Raw genomic sequence first — 25467 nt, 5'->3', positions numbered from 1 at the left:
TGCGTAATCATCAGCTTTGAAGCACTTAATCAGCTCACCCCCTCCTACCTTATCTCACTAATTTCAATTCATTCATTCATTCATATTTATTGAGCACTTACTGTGTGCAGAGCACTTGTACATATCTATTCTATTTATTTTATTTTGTTAGCATGTTTGGTTTTGTTCTCCGTCTCCCCCTTTTAGACTGTGAGCCCACTGTTGGGTAGGGACTGTATATGTTGCCAACTTGTACTTCCCAAGCGCTTAGTACAGTGCTCTGCACACAGCAAGCGCTCAATAAATACGATTGATTGATTGACTAAGCGCTTGGGAAGTACAAGTTGGCAACATATAGAGATGGTCCCTACCCACCAATGGGCTCACAGTCTAGAAGGGGGAGACAGACACAAAACAAAACCTGTGGACAGGTGTCAAGTCATCAGAATAAACAGAAGTAAAGCTAGAAGCACATCATTAACAAAATAAATAGAATAGTAAAAATGTACAAGTAAAATAGAGTAATAAATGGTGCAGTAGTTCCTACTACAGCCCAGCCCACATACTTCACTCCTCTTGCCAGCATGTTTACCTGTATATATGGTTGTACATATTTATTACTCTATTTATTTATTTATTTTACTTGTACATTTCTATCCTATTTATTTTATTTTGTTGGTATGTTTGGTTCTGTTCTCTGTCTCCCCCTTTTAGACTGTGAGCCCACTGTTGGGTAGGGACTGTCTCTATGTGTTGCCAATTTGTACTTCCCAAGCGCTTAGTACAGTGCTCTGCACATAGTAAGCGCTCAATAAATACGATTGATTGATTGATTGATTGATTGATCTTCTATCCTGTCTACCTCCCCACTGATCCCTTTCCCAAGCCAAATACACCACACCACCACTCTCCCTTTCCCATTTCCTCCAAGTGGCCTTCCCCAATAAAGCCCTTGTTCATTCGTTCAATCGTATTTATTGAGCGCTTACTGTGTGCAGAGCACTGTACTAAGCGCTTGGGATGTACAAGTTGGCAACATATAGAGGCGGTCCCTACCCAACAGTGGGCTCACAGTCTAGAAGGGGGAGACAGAGAACAAACCAAAACATATTAACAAAATAAAATAGAATAAATATGTACCAATAAAATAGAGTAATAAATATGTACAAACAGCTCCCTCCCAGTTCTGTGTCACCGATGCACTTAGATATGTACCCTCTAAGGCACTTGATATTCAGCCACACAGCACTTATGTACATATTCTCAATGCTTAGTACAGTGCCTGGCACCCAGTAAGCACTTAAATACGACACTTATCATTATATCTATAATTTACTCATTTATATTAATGACTCTCTCCCCCACTAGACTGTAAGGTCTTTGTGGGGAGGGAATGTGTCGAACAACTCTGTTGTTTTGTACTCTCCCAAGTCCTTAGTACAGTGCTTTGCATCCAGTAAGCTCTCAATAAATACCATTGATTGGTTACTATCAAAACTAGACTTGAAATGGTTGGATAACTGCCCTTTTCCCCCTCCTCCATCACCCAATTTTACGCTACCTAAAACAAGCCCACCAAAGGTTAAAGACGTATTTTACGTAATAATCTGGGTACTGATGTTCAGGTTTAAAAAAAATATATCTTTCAGAAGTAATTCTTAGGTTCTGTTTTTTATTTAGCTATAGAGAGATGTAGATTTGTAAATAGGCTTATATTTGCTTATATTTTTAGATACAACATCATCTAGGATCAGCTCTAGCTTCTGGCTTCCTGGGTGACCTTGGGGAAATCATTTAGCCGTTCTGGACCTCAGTTTCCTCAACTGCAGTAGTAGATGTATTAGTAGTGTTGACTGAGCACCCGCAAGCGCTTAGTACAGTGCTCTGCACACAGTAAGCACCCAATAAATATGATTGAATGAATGAATGAATAAATACGATTGATTGATTGATTCTAGCACTTAGAACAGTGCTTTGCACATAGTAAGTGCTTAATAAATGCCATCATTATTACTGAGGCAATGCTTTGAGCTATGCTCTTGGAAAACACAAAGAGAAGTGACATGTTCCCTGTCCACAAAGAGTTAGCACTCAACTGGGGAGGCAGACACAAAAAAATTTACAAATTGAGTAACCAGGATCATTAAATGTACATTGAATCAACACAGAAACAAAAGCACCGAGTATGGCTATAAATAAGTTCATATGAGCTACAGATGGCTGATGGGTTTATATGGTTATCATATTTATTGGGGGCTTACTGTGTGCAGGGCACTGTACTAAGCGCTTGGAAGAGTACAATATAACAGAGTTGATGAACCCGTTCCCTTCCCACAACGAGCTTAATCAGGGAAAGTTGGCTGGAGGGGGTGAGACTTTAGGAGGGTTCTGAATTTGGGGAAACCTATGGCTTGCTGGATTTGGGGAGGGAGGGAGTTCCAAACCAAAGAAACTAGGAGTGAGGAGGTGGAGGCAGGAAAGTCAAGAGTTAGATCATCATCATCATCAATCGTATTTATTGAGCGCTTACTATGTGCAGAGCACTGTACTAAGCACTTGGGAAGTACAAACTGGCAACATATAGAGACAGTCCCTACCCAACAGTGGGCTCACGGTCTAAAAGGGGGAGACAGAGAACAAAACCAAACATACTAACAAAATAAAATAGAATAGATACCTACAAGTAAAATAAATAAATAAATATTTAATATTTCAGGGTGGGGGCGGGGGAAGGTGGTGCATGTGTTAGAGAAGTAGTGTGGCTCGGTAGGAAAGAGCCCGGGCTTTGGAGTCAGAGGTCATGGGTTCAAATCCTGGCCCTGCCAATTGTCAGCTGTGTGACTTTGGGCAAGTCACTTAACTTCTCTTTGCCTCAGTTTCCTCATCTGTAAAATGGGGATTAAGACTGTGAGCCCCACGAGGGACAACCTGATCACCTTGTAACCTCCTCAGCGCTTAGAACGGTGCTTTGCACAGAGTAAGCACTTAATAAATGCCACTATAATAATAATGGTGTGTAAATAAAGCAGTATGGCCTAGCAGACAGAGTATTTGGTGGTGTGGGGGGAACAAAGAGAGTGAGCTGGGGAACAGAGGACAGACAGGTAAGGTGGGGTGAGTCAGGGGACAACCCTGAAGCCAAATTTGAGCAGCTTGATACGGAGAGATAGAAAAAGCTAGTGAAGGTTTCTGAAGAGAGAAGAGGTGTGAGTCGACAGATGTCCCTGCTGAGAGCTCAAGGCCCTGCTGAGAGCTCACCTCCTCCAGGAGGCCTTCCCAGACTGAGCCCCTTCCTTCCTCTCCCCCTCGTCCCCCGCTCCATCCCCCCATCTTACCTCCTTCCCTTCCCCACAGCACCTGTATATATGTATATATGGTTGTACATATTTATTACTCTATTTATTTATTTAACTTGAACATATCTATCCTATTTATTTTATTTTGTTGGTATGTTTGGTTTTGTTCTCTGTCTCCCCCTTTTAGACTGTGAGCCCACTGTTGGGTAGGGACTGTCTCTATGTGTTGCCAATTTGTACTCCCCAAGCGCTTAGTACAGTGCTCTGCACATAGTAAGCGCTCAATAAATACGATTGATGCTGATGATGTTGATGATGATGTTTTAAGATGGTGATCTGTGTGCAGCAGAGCGTAGAACAGACTGGAGTGGAGAGAAGCTGGAGACAGGGAGATCAATTAATCAATCATATTCACTGAGCACTTGGTGGGCAGAGCACTGTACTAAGTGCTTGGGCGAGTACAATATAACAGAGTTGGTAGACATGTTCCCTGCCCACAATGAGCTTACAGTCTAGAGGGAGAGATGGACATTAACAGACATTAAAGAGGGAAATAGCTGAGCCACAGTATGACCTGAATTCCTACCACGGTGGTAGCTGTTTGGTTGGAGAGGACAGGGCATCCGCGGGAGATGTTGTGTAGGAAGAACTGGAAGGTTGTGGCAGTAGATTGAATGTGACGGTTGAAAGGAAGTGAGGTATCAACGATGACTGTGAGCCCACTGTTGGGTAGGGACTGTCTCTATATGTTGCCAACTTGTACTTCCCAAGCGCTTAGTACAGTGCTCTGCACTCAGTCGACGCTCAGTAAATACGATTGATTGACTGATTGATTGACACAGTCTGTAGGGACAAGAAGGATGGTGGCATTATCAACAGAAGAGGAAATTAAGAGGTGTGGGAAGCAGTGTGGCTTAGGGGATAAAGCACACACCTGGGAGCCACAGAGCCTAGAATTCTAATCCCGGCTTTTTTTTTTTTATGGCATTTATTGAGCGCTTACTATGTGCAAAGCACTGTTCTAAGTGCTGGGGAGGTTACAAGATGATCAGGTTGTCCCACCAGGGGCTGACAGTCTTCATCCCCATTTTACAGGTGAGGTAACTGAGGCCCAGAGAAGTGAAGTGACTTGCCCAAAGTCACACACCTGACAACTGGCAGAGCCGGGATTTGAACCCATGACCTCTGACTCTAAAACCCGTGCTCTTTCCACTGAGCCACGCCACTTCTCCACTTGCCTGCTGGGTGACCTTAGGCAAGTCACTTAACTTGTCTGTGCCTCAGTTTCCTCAACTGAAAAATGGCGATAATACCTGTTCTCCCTCCTACTTGGACCGTGATGCCTGTGTGGGAGAGGGACTATATCTGGCTTGATTCACTCTGTATCTACCCCAGCTCTTAGAACAGTGCTCAACGATATCACACACACAGAAAAAATAATAAGACTGGGTTTGGGAAAAAAAAGGATGAACAGTGAATTAGTGGAAATGACATGGAGGAAAGAGGAGTTGCAGGATTGAGCAGCGGTCCGGGTTAGGGAGATAAATTTAGGAGTCTTCCGCCTAGAGATAGTCGCTAAAGTCATGCGAGCAGATGAGCTCTCAGACAATCAATCGATCAATCGTATTTATTGAGCGCTTACTATGTGCAGAGACAAGCATGAGGGCAGACTGAATACAGAAGAGGACCCAGAACGGAGTCTTGCAGGACACCCATAAGAAAAGGATAGGACAGAGGAGGAACCAGGGAATGAAATGGAGAACGAGAGGTCATAGAAGAAAGAGGAGATGCAGACTTGTGCTCTAGACTGTAATCTCGTTGCGGGCAGGGAACGTGTCTACCGACTCTTTTGCACTATACTCTTCCCAAGCACTTAGTATAGTGCTCTGCACATATTACAAGCTCAAAGAATACGACTGATTGACTGTCAGCAAAACTAAGTCAGAGAGTGTTTTGAGGAGGAGGGGGCATGGTCGACAGTGCCCAAGGCAGTTTATCCTGATTCTCCTCAACTTTTAAAGCATAGCCTTTTGGACTTGCTGATAATAAATATGAGCTCCTCCCGACTTTAGAGGGATGTTCTGAGAATAAATTGGGATCATTGGTATGAAAGAATTATGGAAAATAAAAAAACCTCCCTAAATGTTCAAGTGATTATTATTAGCTGTGGAGATTATTATTCCTATCTGGCATTTGTAGATGGCTAAATAAAAGGCTGCTATCACAGCTCTGCGTTGGCATACATCAGACTGCCAAGGCTGCCCACTTCAAGCCAAAATTCAGCAATCTCCAAATGCTGGCTTTGAGGTGAGGGCTTTATTCTGGAATGAGAGGAATGGCAACATTCGCACAAGAGCGAAGCAAAAATGTACCAATTTAGATGCTTTACCAAATGGGAAGAAGAGAAATCCCCAAGAAAAAAGATATTTTTGATCATTTTAACCTACCATCTATGTTTTGTATTCCAGGATGCAATATTGACTGTATTGGTGACAATGCATTAAATTGACATATTTACACGGATTCTGCTACAGTTTAATTAAATCTATTTTGGCAATTAAAAGGTTAAGAAATATTTAATTTGGGTGTTTTTTCCCCAATATTTGGGTACAGAACATCATCTGCTGTGAAGTAACACAGGGAATACCAAACTCTTGGCTATGACTCTAAAAGGAAAGCAACTGCCTTGATATTATTTTGTAACACCAGTAAAGTCTTATGAATGTTCTTCCCGGTTTATCAGCCTGCTTTTCCTACAGATGTTCTGCATAACCTCAGAGGACATGAAATTTACAGTACATGTGAGGGAGAGAAGACTGAACCCAAGTAAGGAAACACCAAATGAATTTCAGAATTCACGACAACATCTTGGATGTAAACTCCTTTTGGGCAGGGAATGTGTCTACCAACTCTGTTTTCTTGTACTCTCCCAAGTGCTTAGTTCAGGGCTCTGCACGCAGAAAGGGTTCAATAAATACCACTGATTGATCCAAAAAGAAAGACGGAGGAGGAGATCAGCCTGAGAGATCAATAACAGACCTCGGGTGTAAGCGGGACGGGGAGGGAGAAGTTCCATAGCCCCGGGAACACCTCACCAACCACCGTCGTGTCCTAGGGTCCCATCGGCAAAGAAAAGGACAGAGGGTTCCAGAGAAATGCCTGCTTTAATTAATCAATCATATTTATTGTTAATAATACTACTACTAACAATGGTATTTGTTAAATGCTTACTATGTGCCAAGCACTGTTCTAAGTGCTGGGGTAGATATGAGGTACTCACAGTCTTAATCCCCACTTTATAGATGACGTAACTGAGGCACAGAGAAGTTAAGTGACTTGCCCAAGGTCACTCAGCAGACAAGTGGATTCATTGAAGAATCTAGAATCTAGATTCATTGAAGAATCTAGAATAAAAAAGAATTCTAGAATTCTTTTAGACTGTGAGCCCCTTTTAGACTGTGAGCCCACTGTTGGGTAGGGACTGTCTCTATATGTTGCCAATTTGTACTTCCCAAGCGCTTAGTACAGTGCTCTGCACATAGTAAGCGCTCAATAAATACGATTGATGATGATGAAGTGGATTAGAATCCACGACCTCTGACTCCCGCCTATGCTCTTTCCACTACGCCACGCTGTTTCACAGTACTTACTATATGCAGAACACTGGACTAAGTGCTTGGGAGAATACAATATAACAGAGTTGATACGACACGTTCACTGCCCACAAGGAGCTTACAGTCTACAGGGGAGGCAGGCGTTAATATAAATAAAATACAGTTATGTACCTAAGTGCTGTGGAGCTGAGGGAGGGGTGAATAAAAGGGACAATTCCAAGTGCAACGGTGACACAGAAGGGAGAAGAAGGGGAAATGAAGGCTTGGTCAGGAAACGCCTCTTGTGAGAGAGGGGATTTTTACCCATAGTTTGAAAGTTGGAAGACCGTGGCTGTTTGGAGTATGGTGAACCCTTCCTAAAGCAGCAAGGGGCTCTCACTGATGTTGCTACTGTGAATCAATCAATGGTATTTGGTAAGTGCTTACTGTGTCCAGAGTCACGTACTACGTTCTTGGGAGAGTACACTACAAAGGAGTCAGCAGACACGTTCCCAGCCCTTTCCTTAAATGTATCCTATTTTCCCCTGAATTTCTGCCCACTCTCCTTCCCTTCTTCTTGCCACACACCTACAGTGGGCCAGGGATTATCTCTGACTCTATGGCCCTTGCATTTCTTCTCGGCGATCAGTGCGGTGTCCAGCATATTGCAAGCACTTCATAAATGTCTCTACTGCTATTGCAATCGAATTGGAATGTCACGCGTCCACTATTTACAAATAGCCCGGTGACTTCTGAAACACGGTATCTTCTTCTGTAAGGTGTTACCGAAACTGAGGGCTACCCTTTCCACAAGGGCATCTGATGATTAATCCACTGCTTGGGATTAAGATTCTTGGGGGAAAGGTGTTATGTACTATTAATACAGTACAATGCAAGGAACCAGCAGAGCTCATGGGTATCTGGAATGCCCTCCCTCTGCCCATCCGCCAAGCTAGCTCTCTTCCTCCCTTCAAGGCCCTACTGAGAGCTCACCTCCTCCAGGAGGCCTTCCCAGACTGAGCCCCTTCCTTCCTCTCCCCCTCGTCCCCCTCTCCATCCCCCCCCATCTCACCTCCTTCCCTTCCCCACAGCACATGTATATATGTTTGTACATATTTATACTCTATTTATTTTACTTGTACATATCTATTCTATTTATTTTATTTTGTTAGTATGTTTGGTTTTGTTCTCTGTCTCCCCCTTTTAGACTGTGAGCCCACTCTTGGGTAGGGACAGTCTCTATATGTTGCCAACTTGTACTTCCCAAGCGCTTAGTACAGTGCTCTGCACACAGTAAACGCTCAATACGATTGATTGATTGATTGCAGAGTTATGAACCATTCGTCAGTGAAAAAAGTAGGCGCATGAAATCATCATCAATCGTATTTATTGAGCGCTTACTATGTGCAGAGCACTGTACTAAGCGCTTGGGAAGTACAAATTGGCAACATACAGAGACAGTCCCTACCCAACAGTGGGCTCACAGTCTAAAATCAAATCAAATCAAATGAGGACTTTGGTACCTATCACATTTTACTCCTCTTCACTTTGGTTCACCAATCAAGTACTGGGTTACCAATCAATGGTATTTATTGAGCGGTTACTTCGTACCGTACTAAGCACTTGGGAGAGTACCATGAACATCAGAGTTGGTAGACACGTTCCCTGCCCACAATAGGGTTATGTTCGCAAAGGCCCAGCAGCCAAGTTGCGGGATTGCTTTGACTTTTCTAGAAATCGTAGTGATAAAACCCAGAGAAACTCGGGCCTGGTTGGTGGTGGGGGGCTACAAATGGACACTGAGCTGCTTCTCAGGGACGCTGGTCACCCGGCACTTTCCACCTCAACGGGCTACTGGCCCACGTTGCCCTCAGGAGACTACTTGGAGGCTACCCCTTCCTCTTGGGCCAGCATCACGGAGGGATGTGTCGGGAAAAGCCTGCACTGTGGCCCCAGGGAAAGAACAGGGGACTGGGAGGCGGGAGACCTGTGTTCTAATCCCAGCCCTGCCACCTGCCTGCTCTGTGACTTCAATAATAATAATAACTATGGTATTTGTTAAGCGCTTACTATGTGCCAGGCAGCGTCCTAAGCGCTGCGGCAGATACAAGCATATCGGGTTGGATGCGGTTCCTGTCTCATGTGGGGCTCACAGTCTCAATCCCCATTTTACAGATGAGGTAACTGAGGCACAGGGACGTGAAATGACTTGCTCAAGGCCACACAGGTTTCTGGACAGGCTCAAAGAGAGACTAGTGCTCCGGCCTCGCCGCTTAGGCTAGGCTTGCTTCCTGGACGACTCTGGAAGGAACGGGACGGTTGACTGAAAATGTATCTCCCCATAATAGACTTGCTTCTTGGTGCAGGTAAAGCCTAAATTTTAATTGGGTTTCATATTACTGGAGAAAAACTATTCCCTTTATTAGGAATGTATTATAATAATAATAATAATAATAATAATAATGGCATTTATTAAGCGCTTACTATGTGCAAAGCACTGTTCTAAGCGCTGGGGAGGTTACAAGGTAATCAGGTTGTCCCACAGGGTGCTCACAGTCTTCATCCCCATTTTACAGATGAGGTAACTGAGGCACAGAGAAGTTAAGTGACTTGCCCAAAGTCACACAGCTGGCAATTGGCAGAGCTGGGATTTGAACCCATGACCTCTGACTCCAAAGCCCATGCTCTTTCTCACTGAGCCACGCTGCTTCTCTCTTCTTCTCTATTATTGTCTTAACTGTTTTTAAATCAACTGACCCCTTAATTTAAAGGTTACATCATGTTAAAATCACAGCTCTGAATGGAAGACAAATAGGTTCTAGACCTCTAGACTGTGAGCCCGCTGCTGGGTAGGGGCCGTCTCTATATGTTGCCGACTTGTACTTCCCAAGCACTTAGTCCAGTGCTCTGCACACAGTAAGCGCTCACTAAATACGATTGATTGAATGAATGAATGAATTATCTTGTAGTTCCCCAATTTTGTAAGAGAGAAGCGCTGTGGCCCCAGGGAAAAAACAGGGGACTGGGAGGCGGAAGACCTGTGTTCTAATCCCAGCCCTGCCACCTGCCTGCTCTGTGACTTCAATAATAATAATAATTGTGGTATTTATTAAGCGCTTACTATGTGCCAGGCACCGTTCTAAGCGCTGCGGCAGATACAAGCAGATTGGGTTGGATACGGTTCCTGTCTCATGTGGGGCTCACAGTCTCAATCCCCATTTTACAGATGAGGTAACTGAGGCACAGAGAAGTGAAATGACTTGCTCAAGGCCACACAGCAGACGAGCGGTGGAGCTGGAATTAGAACCCATGGCCTTCTGACTCCCAAGTTGGTGGTCCATCCACTACACCAAACAGCTTCCCCCAAAGTGACTTTGGGCGAGTGACTTAACTTTTCTGTGCCTCAATTACCTCGTTGGTAAAATGGAAATTTAATATCTGTTCTCCCTTCTTCTTGGACTGTGAGCCCCATGTGGGATAGGGACTGTGCACAACCTGATTATCTTGTATCTACCCCAGCAGTCAGTTTAGTGCTTGGCATACAATAAATGCTTAGCAAATACCGCAAATACCACAATCAATCAATCATATTTATTGAGCTCTTAACGTGTGCAGAGCACCGTACTAAGCTCTTGGGAGAGTGAAATACAACAGAATTGATAGACACGTTCCCAGCCCACAAGAAGCTTACAGTCTATTATCACTACTATTATCTCTGCTGGGTATTACACATCCTAAACCATTAAAATTAAATTGGAAAACAGAAATAGCATGGCCGACTAGAAAGGGCATCGGCCTGGGAGTAAGAGGATCTGGGTTCTAATCCTGGCTCGGCCAATTATTTGCTGTGTGACCTTGGGCAATTCACTTAACTTCTATGTGCCTCAGTTTCCTCAACTGTAAAAAGGGGAATAAACCCTACGTCCTCCTACTTATTTATATTAATGCCTGCCTCCCCTCTAGACTGTAAATAACTTGTACCTACCCCAGCATCCTCCTCTCCTCATTGCCCCAACTCCCTCCCTCTGCTTTACCCCCCTCCCTGACTCACAGCACTTGTGTATATATGCACATATTTATTATTCTACTTATTTCATTAATGATGTGCATATATCTATACTGTCTATATTGGTGCTACTGATGCCTACTTGTTTTCTCTTTTTTTGTCATCTCCCCACCTCTTGACTGTGAGCCTGCTGTGGGGTAGAGATTGTCTCTATTTGTAGCCGAATTGTCCTTTCCAAGCGCTTAGTACGGTGCTCTGCACACAACGAGCGCTCAATAAATACAACTGAATGAATGAATAAACAGTGTTGCCACATAGAAAGCATTTAACACAACAACGAGAATAATAACAGTAACAATAAGAAGAAGAAATCGCTCGAAAAGAAAATCAAAATAATTTTAGCTGGCAGTTAGCTAAAAGAAAAAGGGTGGGGAGAACACTCCTCTGCAGAGCAAAACCTACCAATGTTCAGTTCTATTCAATCAATTGTATTTATCGAGCGCTTACTATTCTCTGCTTCCTAGGCCAGTTTACCTCCCCAAATGGACTGGAACAAGGATTTATGAGGCCTCCAGAGATGGATAAAGGTGAAAGTAGGAGAAGGATAATTAAAGCTAATTCCTTTAATTCTTTTCTGCCCCGTGATTTTGAACTTGTGGTATTTCTTCCCAGAAATTACCCAAGTCTCATCAGGAGTTGAGAGTCCAAGTATCTAATTAAAATAATTGATCAGACATGAGGACTTGGCAGTATAATCTACTGTATTCTAGTTTTTAGATGCTCTTTTTTCCACAGAAGTTAATCGTCGGGCTCAACTTTTTTCTAAATTTATGTAAAATCACACTCCTTTTGACAAATCTCTTTAACAAAAAAACAGTATTTTTTCTTTCCCCAAACACCACCACCAAACCAAGTAGGAAATAACTCCAGAATTTCTTCTGGAGAGGGTCTTTCATATTCAGTCCTATTCAATCCCCATTCAACTCTCAAACTCTAGTTGGCAGCGGTATTGTTGAAGACAATAGAATCAACAGAAAACTAAAACAGTTGGAAACAAACGTTGGAAGCAAGATCCAAGTACTGAAAAATTAAAAATAATGCTGCAGTGATACTCGATATCAAGGGATTTCTGGGGTTACCCATGTCCTACCCGATTTGCTTTTATCCATCCCACTGCTTAGTACAGAGCCTGGCACACAGTAAGCGCTGAACAAATACCATTATTGCTATTATTATCACCAAGAAGAAAACTGATGGATCATTTTGGTTTTAAAAGAGATTGTCAAGGAATTTCATGCTTTCAGGATGAAAACTACATTTTTTTTTTTGCCTCAGCCATAGTTTCCTACTTGATCCAACTAGCCAACTGCAAAAAGTCTCTAAAGTCTATGTGGATTCCAGAAATATGCAAGCATCGCAATCCCATTAGACAGAGAATCAGTTCTTCCTGAAAATGAAGTATTCCAATTTACAAGATCAGAGGGCTGTGCCTTCTTTAGGAAAATCCTGCTGGGGTTAGCAACCTTGGGAAAGGCGCTTCCACTATAGAATAGAGAGGCCCAGGCCTGCCCTTTGTTTTTTTGTATAGGACGAGACTTCAGCCGGGGAACAAATCCAGAATGAATCACTTTCCCAAAGCCTTGGAAAGAGTTCGCTGGCAGTCTATTCTTAGGGATTTATTCACTGCAAGGCCTCAAAGAGGAAAACTGCAATTCATATCTAGTCTTGAAAGAAAAAAAGCAACGAGTTCTAAAACTTTAAAACTGCAATTATATAAAATGATTTTTAAAAACAGGTCAGAGGGTTCCAAACCTGTTTAGCAATTCTGTTAACTGCTTCTCAGTTAAAGGCAAGGGGTTACAATACATTGAATTATATTTCCTCTCATCTTTGTATCTGAAAGAATGCTTTCTAGAAACGAGTTTTCTTCTTTAGGAGAAAAGATAATTTAATCGCAATGCAGAAATTTTCTGTGAAAGTTAAAAGAAATTTAAACCCAAGTTATTGCGATTAAAGAGGAAGCTAGATGGTAGTTACAAATTTTAACCAAAATAAAATGAATGGCACTACACCTGAGTATTATCACCATGGGAGAATTAACTGAGGGGATGAGCACTCAGATCTCAAACACTGATAATCTGTTCATTTCAAGTGAATTTACAAATTAAAGCAAAACTGGTATAAAACGTGATTTCGAGGCACGCTTAGTACAGTGCTCTGCACACAGTAAGCGCTCAATAAATACGATTGATTGATTGATTCGAGGGAGATGAGGGGGAGGTCAAAGTCAAGACAAATTCAAGGGAGGGTTAAACTGAAATAATCTAAAAGGTCACTTTCAATTATATTGGTATGGGATTCTGTCAACATAAATACATAAGGAGGAGCAAATTAACGTCACCTTTAAAAAGGAAACGTCACGACACAATGCACTTCAGACTTGAAACTGTGTGTATGGCTAATGTATCCACAGAACTGAACAAAAAGGAAGAGTCAAATCCCCATGCCGGCGTATCCCTTTAAAGCCTTGAGTGAATCCCGGCATTCCCACTAAGGAGATAATGCCGTTCCAAAGGCCCAGGGTGGCACAAAGCGCCATGTGCGCAGTTTGCACAACAGCTGCACAAATAGGATGCTCGAGGAGAAAAATGGACTCATTTCAGCCTTCACCAGATCGCCCCCAGATTTGACAGCCAAGGCGATATTCGCTGAAGACCTACGATGCATTTCATTGTTTGGGCGTGCACGGTGACTGCCTGCTTATAAGACATTAAAAAAAAATAACCAACCCAACCCAAAAAAGCAGCGACTGCCCACCGTCTCCCGAATACTACTGTTCTTAACTCGGCACACTGGACGATAAGCTGGGGCAGGGCCGCGTTGCAGCGCTTAGAACAGGGCTCGGCACGTAGTAAGCGCTTAGCAAATACCATCATCATTATTACTATTATTATTCTGGTCTCCCAAGCGCTTAGCGGAGTGTCCCGTCCGCGGTGGGCGGTCTGTAAACGGCTGGGAGGGAGGGATGGATGGATTCATTCATTCATTCAATTGTGTTTATTGAGCGCTTACTGTGTGCAGAGCACTGTACTAAGCGCTTGGGAAGTCCAAGTTGGCAACATAGAGAGACGGTCCCTACCCAACAGCGGGCTCCCAGTCCAGAAGGGGGAGACAGACAACAAAACAAATTAACAAAATAAAATAAATAGAATAAATATGTACAAGTAAAATAGAGTAATAAATATGTACAAACATATATACATATATACAGGTGCGGTGGGGAGGGGAAGGAGGTAAGGTGGGGGGAGGGGAGCAGGGGGAGAGGATGGATTCATTCATTCAATCATATTTATTGAGCGCTTACTGTGTGCAGAGCACTGTACTAAGCGCTTGGGAAGTACAAGTTTGCAACATAGAGAGACGGTCCCTACCCAACAGCAGGCTCACAGTCTAGAAGGGGGAGACAGACAACAAAACATATTAATAAAATAAGTAGAATAAATATGTACAAGTAAAATAGAGTAATAAATATGTACAAACCTACATACATATATATAGGTGCAGTGGGGAGGGGAAGGAGGTGAGGTGGGGGGAGGGGGAGGAGGGGGAGAGGATGGATTCATTCAATCGTATTTATTGAGCGCTTACTGTGTGCAGAGCACTGGACTAAGCACTTGGGAAGTCCAAGTTGGCAACAGAGACGGTCCCTACCCAACAGTGGGCTCACAGTCTAGAAGGGGGAGATAGACAACAAAACATATTTACAAAATAAAATAAACAGAATCCATATGTACAAGTAAAATAGAGTAATAAATATGTACAAACATATACATATATACAGGTGGGGAGGGGAAGGAGGTAAGGCATGGGGGGGAGGATGGATTCATTCATTCATTCATTCATTCGTATTTATTGAGCGCTTACTGTGTGCAGAGCACTGGACTAAGCGCTTGGGAAGTACAAGTTGGCAACATAGAGAGACGGTCCCTACCCAACAGCGGGCTCACAGACTAGAAGGGGGAGACAGACAACAAAACAGAACGTTATTAACCAAATAAAATAAATAGAATCAATATGTACAAGTAAAAAATTCATAAATATGCACAAACATATATACGGGTGCTGTGGGGAGGGGAAGGAGGGAAGGGGAAGGAGGGGGGGATGGATGGATGGATGGAGTTGGCTGCGTGGGTGGCCGCGGCCCTGATTCCCGGAGCTTTTCCCACCGAGTCCCGCATTCCACCACGCCCCAAGGAGACGGGAAGAGGAATCTCCGGGGCCGCTTTTAATTCCAGGAGCTTCTGCCATTCCCGGGGAGGAAGCTCCATTTCGAAGGTCAACTGGGCGCTTCCCCAAAACGGAGGCCCCCCTACCATTCCTCCCTTCCTTCAATCGTATTTACGGAGGAATGTATTAATATTAATATAAATAATCAATCATAATTATTGAGCGCTTACTGGGTGGAGGGCACTGGATTGGGAGCTTGGGAAGTACAAACTGGCAACATATAGAGACAGTCCCTCCCCAACAGTGGGCTCACAGTCTAAAAGGGGGAGACAGAGAACAAAACCAAACGTACTAACAAAATAAAATAAATAGAATAGATATGTACAAGCAAAATAAACAAAGAGTAATAAATCTGTACAAACATATATACAGGTTCAGTCCTTCCTTCCAATCGTATTTATTGAGCGCTTACCGTGTGCGGAGCACTGTACTAAGCGCGAGCAGGCCCCTCCTCCCAACATGCCCCACCAATCAATCAATCAATCGTATTTATTGAGCGCTTCCTGTGTGCAGAGCACTGTACTAAGCGCTTGGGGAGTCCAAGTTGGCAACATATAGAGCCAGTCCCTCCCCAACAGAGGGCTCACAGTCTAAAAGGGGGGAGACAGACAACAAAACCAAACACACTAACAAAATAAAATAAACAGAATAGACATGTACAAGCAAAATAAATAGAGTAATAAATCTGTACAAACATATATACAGGTGCAGTCCTTCCTTCCAATCGTATTTATTGAGCGCTTACCTTGGGCGGGGCACTGTACTAAGCGCTCGGGATGTCCAAACCGGCGACATAGAGAGCCGGTCCTTTACCCGGCTACGGGCTCACGGTCGGAGCAGGCCCCTCCTCCCAATATGCCTCACCAATCAATCAATCAATCAATTAATCGTATTTATTAAGCGCTTACTGTGTGCAGAGCACTGTACTAAGCGCTTGGGAAGTCCAAGCTGGCAACATATAGAGACAGTCCCTCCCCAACAGCGGGCTCACAGTCTAAAAGGGGGGAGACAGGGAACAAAACCAAACACACTAACAAGATCAAATAAATAGAATAGATATGTACCAGTAAAATAAATAGAGTAATAAATCTGTACAAACATATATACTGGTGCAGTCCTTCCTTCCAATCGCATTTATTGAGCGCTTACCGTGGGCGGGGCACTGTACTAAGCGCTCGGGATGTCCAAACCGGCGACATAGAGAGCCGGTCCTTACCCGGCGATGGGCTCACAGTCGGAGCAGGCCCCTCCTCCCAATATACCTCACCAATCAATCAATTGTATTTATTGGGCGCTTACTGTGTGCAGGGCACTGTACTAAGCGCTTGGGAAGTCCAAGTTGGCAACATACAGAGACAGTCCCTACCCAACAGTGGGCTCACAGTCTAAACGGGGGGAGACAGACAACAAAACCAAACATACGAACAAAATCAAATAGAATAGAAATGTACCAGTAAAATAAATAAATAAATGGAGTAATAAATCTGTACAAACATACATACAGGTGCAGTCCTTCCTTCCAATCGTATTTATTGAGCCCTTACCGTGGGCGGGGCACTGTACTAAGCGCTCGGGATGTCCAAACCGGCGACATAGAGAGCCGGTCCTTAAGCCGGCGACGGGCTCACAGTCGGAGCAGGCCCCTCCTCCCAATATACCTCACCAATCAATCAATCGTATTTATTGGGCGCTTACTGTGTGCAGGGCACTGTACTAAGCGCTCGGGAAGTCCAAGTTGGCAACATATAGAGACAGTCCCTCCCCAACAGTGGGCTCACAGTCTAAAAGGGGGGAGACAGGGAACAAAACCAAACACACTAACAAGATCAAATAAATAGAATAGACATGTACCAGTAAAATAAATAGAGTAATAAATCTGTACAAACATATATACAGGTGCAGTCCTTCCTTCCAATCGTATTGATTGAGCGCTTACCGTGGGCGGGGCACTGTACTAAGCGCTCGGGATGTCCAAACCGGCGACATAGAGAGCCGGTCCTTACCCGGCGACGGGCTCACGGTCGGAGCAGGCCCCTCCTCCCAACATGTCCCACCAATCAATCAATCAATCAATCGTATTGATTGGGCGCTTACTGCGTGCGGGGCACTGTACTAAGCGCTCGGGATGTCCAAACCGGCGACATGGAGAGCCGGTCCTTTACCCGGCGACGGGCTCGCGGTCGGAGCAGGCCCCTCCTCCCAACATGCCCCACCAATCAATCAATCAATCAATCGTATTGATTGGGCGCTTACTGCGTGCGGGGCACTGTACTAAGCGCTCGGGATGTCCAAACCGGCGACACGGAGAGCCGGTCCTTTACCCGGCGACGGGCTCGCGGTCGGAGCAGGCCCCTCCTCCCAACATGTCCCACCAATCAATTAATCAATCAATCGTATTGATTGAGCGCTTACCGTGGGCGGGGCACTGTACTAAGCGCTCGGGATGTCCAAACCGGCGACATAGAGAGCCGGTCCTTTACCCGGCGACGGGCTCACGGTCGGAGCAGGCCCCTCCTCCCAACATGCCCCACCAATCAATCAATCAATCAATCGTATTGATTGGGCGCTTACCGTGGGCGGGGCACTGTACTAAGCGCTCGGGATGTCCAAACCGGCGACATAGAGAGCCGGTCCTTTACCCGGCGACGGGCTCACGGTCGGAGCAGGCCCCTCCTCCCAACATGTCCCACCAATCAATCAATCAATCGTATTGATTGAGCGCTTACCGTGGGCGGGGCACTGTACTAAGCGCTCGGGATGTCCAAACCGGCGACGGGCTCACAGTCGGAGCAGGCCCCTCCTCCCAACGTGCCCCCCCACCAGTCCTTCCTTCCTCCCAATCGTATTGATTGGGCGCTTACTGTGTGCAGGGCACTGTACTAAGCGCTCGGGATGTCCAAACCGTTGAGGGGCTGAGAGCGGGGGCAGGCCCCTCCTGCCAACATGGCTGCCGGGGCCACAACGCTCCGCTCAGCGCTGCAGCCGGGCGGGGCTCCTGCTCCTGCCCAGCCCCGGCATTTACTGAGCGCTTACTGGGCGCGGGGCACACTGCGCTGAGCGCCCCGCCCAGCCCGGCTCCGCCCTGCGCCTCCGCTCGGACAACCAGGAGGCCGGGGAAGGGCTGGGCCACCAGGGCCGCCCCCCGGGCAACAAGCCAGGCCGGGGCCCCTCCTCGCCCAAGCGCTTAGTACAGCGCTCTGCACACGATACGATGGACTGACGCACATCCAAGCTAGCTCTCTTCCAGAGCTCACCTCCTCCAGGAGGCCTTCCCACACTGAGCCCCCTCCTTCCTCTCCCCCTCCTCCCCATAGCACCTGTATATATGTATAAATATTTGTACGTATTGCTCTCTTAATTTGCACATATTTATTTTGCTCACCTCCTCCAGGAGGCCTTCCCACACTGAGCCCCCTCCTCCCCATAGCACCTGTATATATGTATATATATTTGTACGTATTGCTCTCAATTTGCACATATTTATTGCGCTCACCTCCTCCAGGAGGCCTTCCCACACTGAGCCCCCCCTTCCTCTCCCCCTCCTCCCCATAGCACCTGTATATATGTACATATGTTTGTACGTATTGCTCTCTTAATTTGTACATATTTATTGCGCTCACCTCCTCCAGGAGGCCTTCCCACACTGAGCCCCCTCCTTCTCCTTCTCCCCCTCCCCGTAGCACCTGTATATATGTTTGTACATATTACTCTCTTAATCTGCACATATTTATTGCGCTCACCTCCTCCAGGAGGCCTTCCCACACTGAGCCCCTTCCTTCTCCTTCTCCCCCTCCCCGTAGCACCTGTATCTATGTTTGTACGTATTACTCTCTTAATTTGCACATATTTATTGCGCTCACCTCCTCCAGGAGGCCTTCCCACACTGAGCCCCCTCCTTCCTCTCCCCCTCCTCCCCATAGCACCTGTATATATGTATATATGTTTGTACGTATTGCTCTCTTAATTTGTACCTATTTATTGCACTCACCTCCTCCAGGAGGCCTTCCCACACTGAGCCCCCTCCTTCCTCTCCCCCTCCTCCTCATAGCACCTGTATATATGTATATGTTTGTACGTATTGCTCTCTTAATTAGTACATATTTATTGCGCTCACCTCCTCCAGGAGGCCTTCCCACATTGAGCCCCCTCCTTCCTCTCCCCCTCCTTCCTCTCCCCCTCCTCCTCATAGCACCTGTATATACGTATATGTTTGTACATATTACTCTATTTGTACATATTTATTGCACTCACCTCCTCCAGGAAGCCTTCCCACACTGAGCCCCCTCTTCCCCCTCCTCACAGCACCTGTATATATGTATATATGTTTGCACAGATTTATTACTCTAATTTGTACATATTTATTCTATTTATTTTATCTTGTTCATATGTTTTGTTCTCTGTCTCCCCCTTCTTGACTGTGAGCCCGCTGTTGGGTGGGGACCGTCTCTAGATGTTGCCAACTTGTCCTTCCCAAGTGCTTAGTACAGTGCTCTGCACACAGTAAGCGCTCAATAAATACGATTGAATGAACGAATGAATGGAATGCCCTCCCTCCGCACATCCGCCAAGCTAGCTCTCTTCCTCCCTTCAAAGCCCTACAGAGAGCTCACCTCCTCCAGGAGGCCTTCCCACACAGAGCCCCCTCCTCCCCCTCCCCACAGCACCTGTATATATGTTTGTACAGATTTATTACTCTATTTATTTAATTTGTACATATCTATTCTATTTATTTTATCTTGTTCATATGTTTTGCTGTCTGTCTCCCCCTTCTAGACTGTGAGCCCGCTGTTGGGTGGGGACCGTCTCTAGATGTTGCCAACTTGTCCTTCCCAAGCGCTTAGTACAGTGCTCTGCACACAGTAAGCGCTCAATAAATGCGATTGAATGAATGAATGGAATGCCCTCCCTCCGCACATCCACCAAGCTAGCTCTCTTCCTCCCTTCAAAGCCCTACAGAGAGCTCACCTCCTCCAGGAGGCCTTCCCACAGAGCCCCCTCCTTCCTCTCCCTCCCCACAGCACCTCTATATACATATATATGTTTACACATATTACTCTCTTTATTTGTACATGTTTATTCTATTTATTTTATCTTGTTAATATGTTTTGTTGTCTGTCTCCCCGTTCTAGACTGTGAGCCCACTGTTGGGTAGGAACCGTCTCTCTATGTTGCCAACTTGTGCTAAGCAAGCGCTTAGTCCAGTGCTCTGCATACAGTAAGCGCTCAGTAAATACGATTGAATGAATGGGGGTGGGAACCGGAGGCCCAGGGCTCCCTCCGTCCTTCGCAGAAACATCCGCCAAACTAGCCCTCTTCCAACTGAGAGCTCACCTCCTCCAGCCTTCCCAGGCTGAGCCCCCTTTTTCCTCTCCCCCCCATCCCCTCCGCCCTACCTCCTTCCCCCCCACAACACTTCTATATGTTGCCAACTTATAATAATAATGGCATTTATTAAGTGCTTACTATGTGCCAAGCACTGTTCTAAGCGCTGGGGAGGTTGTCCCACGGGGGGGGCTCACAGTCAATCCCCATTTTACAGATGAGGTAACTGAGGCACAGAGAAGTGACTTCCCGAAGTCACACAGCTGACAAGTGGCGATCGGCATTTGAACCCATGACCTCTGACTTCTCGTCCCCTCGTCCCCCCCCATCCCCCCATCTTACCTCCTTCCCTTCCCCACAGCACCTGTATATATGTATATATGTTTGTACATATTTATTACTCTATTTATTTATTTTACTTGTACATATCTATTCTATTTATTTTATTTTGTTAGTATGTTTGGCTTTGTTTTCTGTCTCCCCCTTTTAGACTGTGAGCCCACTGTTGGTTGGGACTCTCTCTCTATGTTGCCAACTTGTAATTCCCAAGCGCTTAGTCCAGTGCTCGGCACACAGTAAGCGCTCAATAAATATGATTGATTGATTGATTGACTCCAAAGCCCATGCTCTTTCCACTGAGCCACACTGAGCCACAGTCCCCCTTCCCCTCCCGACAGCACTTGTGTATATTTGTACATATTTATTACTCTATTCATTTTATTAATGTCATTTTTTTATTCATTTTATTCATATTCATTTTATTAATGAGCCTTCTAGACTGTGAGCCCGTTGTTGGTTAGGGACCATCTCTATATGTTGCCAACTTGTACTTCCAAAGCGCTTAGGACAGTGCTCTGCACACAGTAAGCGCTCAATAAATGCGATTGAATGAATGAATGAATCCGTACAGATTTATTACTCTATTTTACTTGTACATATTTACTACTCTATTTTGTAAATGATGTGCTTCTAGCTTTACTTCTATTTATTCTGATGACTTGACACCTGTCTACATGTTTTGTTTTGTTGTCTGTCTCCATCTTCTAGACTGTGAGCCCGTTGTTGGGTAGGGACTGTCTCTATCTGTTGCCAACTTGTACTTCCCAAGCGCTCAGTCCAGTGCTCTGCACACAGTAAGCGCTCAATAAATACAACTGAATGAATGAATCTATAATGCTAATATTTATATTGATGGTATTGTCGCCTGTCTACATGTTTTGTTGTCTGTCTCCATCTTCTAGACTGTGAGCCCGATGTTGGGTAGGGACCGTCTCTATCTGTTGCCGACTTGTACTTCCCAAGCGCTCAGTCCAGTGCTCTGCACACAGTAAGCGCTCAATAAATACAATTGGATGGATGAATGAACTCTGACAACCCCAAAAGGGCCGGGGGCGGGGAGCTGCTCCGGGCAGCACCCGCCATCGCAACATCCCCACCCCCCTCGTCTGTCAAATGGGGATGAAGACCTTTGGAACCTCCCCAGCGCTCACTGCAGTGCTCGACACATAGTAAGCGCTGAACAAATCCCGTCATTATCATTACGTCATACCGTCATTATTAATATTGCGAAGCGGCGTGGCTCCGTAGAAAGAGCCCGGGCTTGGGAGCCAGAGGTCGCCACATGTCTGCTGTGTGACCTTGGGCAAGTCACTGCTCTGAGCCTCACTTACCTCATCTGTCAAATGGGGATGAAACCTGTGAGCCCCCATGGGACAACCTAATCCCCTTATATCCCCCCCCAGGGCTTAGAATAGTGCTTGGCACGTAGTAAGCGCTTAACAAATGCCATCATCATCATTAGTAGTAGTGGTATTAATATTAATAAATGCCATCATTATTATTATTATCCCCATTTTACAGATGAGGTACTGAGGCCCAGAGAAGCGAAGTGACTTGACCAGAGTCACACAGCTGATAAGCGGCGGAGCCGGGATTAGAACCCATGACCTTACCTCCTTCCCTTCCCTACAGCACCTGTATATATGTATATATGTTTGTATGTATTTATTACTCTTTATTTTACTTGTACGTATTCTATTTATTTTATTTTGTTAATATGTTTGGTTTTGTTCTCTGTCTCCCCCTTCTAGACTGTGAGCCCACTGTTGGGTAGGGACCGTCTCTATATGTTGCCGACCTGTACTTCCCAAGCACTTAGTACAGTGCTCTGCACACAGTAAGCACTCAATAAATATGAATGAATGAATGAATGAATATTATCCATCAGCTGACAGCTGGGGGGAATTATGATTATTAGTAGTAGTAGTATCCATCAGCTGACAGCTGGGGGGGAATTATTATGATTATTATTAGTAGTATTATCCATCAGCTGACAGCTGGGGGGAATTAGTAATAGTAGTAGTAGCATCCATTAGATGACAGTTGGGGGGAATTATGATTATTATTAATAGAAGTATCCATCAGCTGACAGCTGGGGGGTAATTATTATTAGTAGTAGTAGTAGTATCAATCAGCTGACAATTGGGGGGAATTATTATTATTATTAATAGTAGTATCCATCAGCTGACAGCTGGGGGGAATTAGTAGTAGTAGTAGTAGTAGTATTCATCGGTTGACAGTTGGGGGGAATTATTATTAATATTAGTATCCATCAGCTGACAGTTGGGGGAATTATGATTATTATTATTAATAGTAGTATCCATCAGCTGACAGATGGGGAAATTATTATTATTATTAGTAGTAGTATCCATCAGCTGACAGTTGGGGGAATTATTATTAATATTAGTATCCATCAGCTGACAGCTTGGGGATTATGATTATCATTATTAATAGTAATATCCATCAGCTGACAGCTGGGGGAATTAGTAGTAGTAGTAGTAGTAGTAGTATCCATCAGCTGACAGTTGGGGGAAATTATTATTATTAATAGTAGTAACCATCAGATGACAGTTGGGGGATTATGGTTATCATTATTAATAGTAGTAACCATCAGATGACAGTTGGGGGATTATGGTTATCATTATTAATAGTAGTATCCATCAGCTGACAGTTGGGGGGAATTATGACTATCATTACTAATAGTAGTATCCATCAGCTGACAATTGGGGGGGAATTGTGATTATTATTATTAATAGTAGTATCCATCAGCTGACAGCTGGGGGGGGGATTGTGATTATCATTATTAATAGTAGTATCCATCAGCTGACAGCTGGGGGGAAATTATTAGTAGTAGTAGTAGTAGTATCCATCAGCTGACAGTTGGGGGGAATTATGATTATCATTACTAATAGTAGTATCCATCAGCTGACGGGGGGGAATTGTGATTATCATTATTAATAGTAGTATCCATCAGCTGACAGTTGGGGGGGAATTATGACTATCATTATTAATAGTAGTATCCATCAGCTGACAGCTGGGGGGAAATTATTATTATTAGTAGTAGTAGTATCCATCAGCTGACAGTTGGGGGGAATTATGATTATCATTATTAATAGTAGTATCCATCAGCTGACAGTTGGGGGGGAATTGTGATTATCATTATTAATAGTAGTATCCATCAGCTGACAGTTGGGGGGGGAATTATGACTATCATTATTAATAGTAGTATCCATCAGCTGACAACTGGGGGGAATTATTAGTAGTAGTAGTATCCAACAGCTGACAGTTGGGGGGAATTATGATTATCATTATTAATAGTAGTATCCACCAGCTGACAACTGGGGGGAATTACTAGTAGTAGTAGTAGTAGTAGTAGTATCCATCAGCTGACAGTTGGGGGGAATTATGATTATCATTATTAATAGTAGTATCCATCAGCTGACAGTTGGGGGGATTATGATTATCATTATTAATAGCAGTATCCATCAGCTGACAGTTGGGGGGGATTATGATTACCATCATTAATAGCAGTATCCACCAGCTGACAACTGGGGGGAGTTATGATTATTATTATTAATAGTAGTACCCATCAGCTGACAATTGGGGGGGGAATTGTGATTATCATTATTAATAGTAGTATCCATCAGCTGACAGTTGGGGGGAATTATGATTATCATTATTAAGAGTAGTATCCATCAGCTGACAACTGGGGGGAATTACTAGTAGTAGTAGTAGTAGTAGTATCCATCAGCTGACAGTTGGGGGGAATTATGATTATCATTATTAATAGTAGTATCCATCAGCTGACAGTTGGGGGGATTATGATTATCATTATTAATAGCAGTATCCATCAGCTGACAGTTGGGGGGGATTATGATTACCATCATTAATAGTAGTATCCATCAGCTGACAACTGGGGGGAATTATGATTATTATTATTAATAGTAGTATCCATCAGCTGACAATTGGGGGGGAATTGTGATTATCATTATTAATAGTAGTATCCATCAGCTGACAACTGGGGGGAATTATTATTAGTAGTAGTATCCATCAGCTGACAGCTGGGGGAAATTATGATTATCATTATTAATAGTAGTATCCATCAGCTGACAACTAGGGGAATTAGTAGTAGTAGTAGTATCCATCAGATGACAGTTGGGGGGAATTATGATTATCATTATTAATAGTATCCATCAGCTGACAGTTGGGGGATTATGATTATCATTATTAATAGCAGTATCCATCAGCTGACAGTTGGGGGGGATTATGATTACCATCATTAATAGTAGTATGCATGAGCTGACAACTGGGGGGAATTAGTAGTAGTAGTAGCAGTAGTATCCACCAGCTGACAGTTGGGGGGAATTATGGTTATCATTATTAATAGTGGTATCCATCAGCTGACAACTGGGGGGAATTAGTAGTAGTAGTAGTAGTAGCATCCATCAGCTGACAGTTGGGGGGAATTATGATTATCATTATTAATAGTAGTATCCATCAGCTGACAGTTGGGGGGAATTATGATTATCATTATTAAGAGTAGTATCCATCAGCTGACAACTGGGGGGAATTATTATTAGTAGTAGTAGTAGTATCCATCAGCTGACAGTTGGGGGGGAATTGTGATTATTATTATTAATAGTAG

The 25467-nt window shown here is 44.3% G+C and overlaps 1 protein-coding gene across 9 annotated transcripts in view; it reads right to left on the bottom strand.

The window, feature by feature from the left end:
* Positions 1–25467, bottom strand: part of KIF1B (kinesin family member 1B) — a 193410-nt gene that overhangs the window by 166547 nt on the left and 1396 nt on the right. The window contains exon 1 of one of the 9 annotated variants that reach the window (XM_038746531.1): positions 17888–17905. The exons of the other annotated variants lie outside the window; for them this stretch is intronic. The gene's annotated coding sequence lies outside the window, so the exon portion shown is untranslated. Of the gene's footprint in view, positions 1–17887; positions 17906–25467 lie in introns of those variants that run through there. 9 annotated transcript variants of the gene reach the window in all.

Source organism: Tachyglossus aculeatus, chromosome 5 (assembly GCF_015852505.1).
Source record: "Tachyglossus aculeatus isolate mTacAcu1 chromosome 5, mTacAcu1.pri, whole genome shotgun sequence".
In the NCBI taxonomy this organism is placed as follows: domain Eukaryota; kingdom Metazoa; phylum Chordata; class Mammalia; order Monotremata; family Tachyglossidae; genus Tachyglossus; species Tachyglossus aculeatus.
The sequence above is the reverse complement of the archived record's forward strand: the minus strand, read 5'-3'. Positions and strand labels throughout refer to the sequence as shown.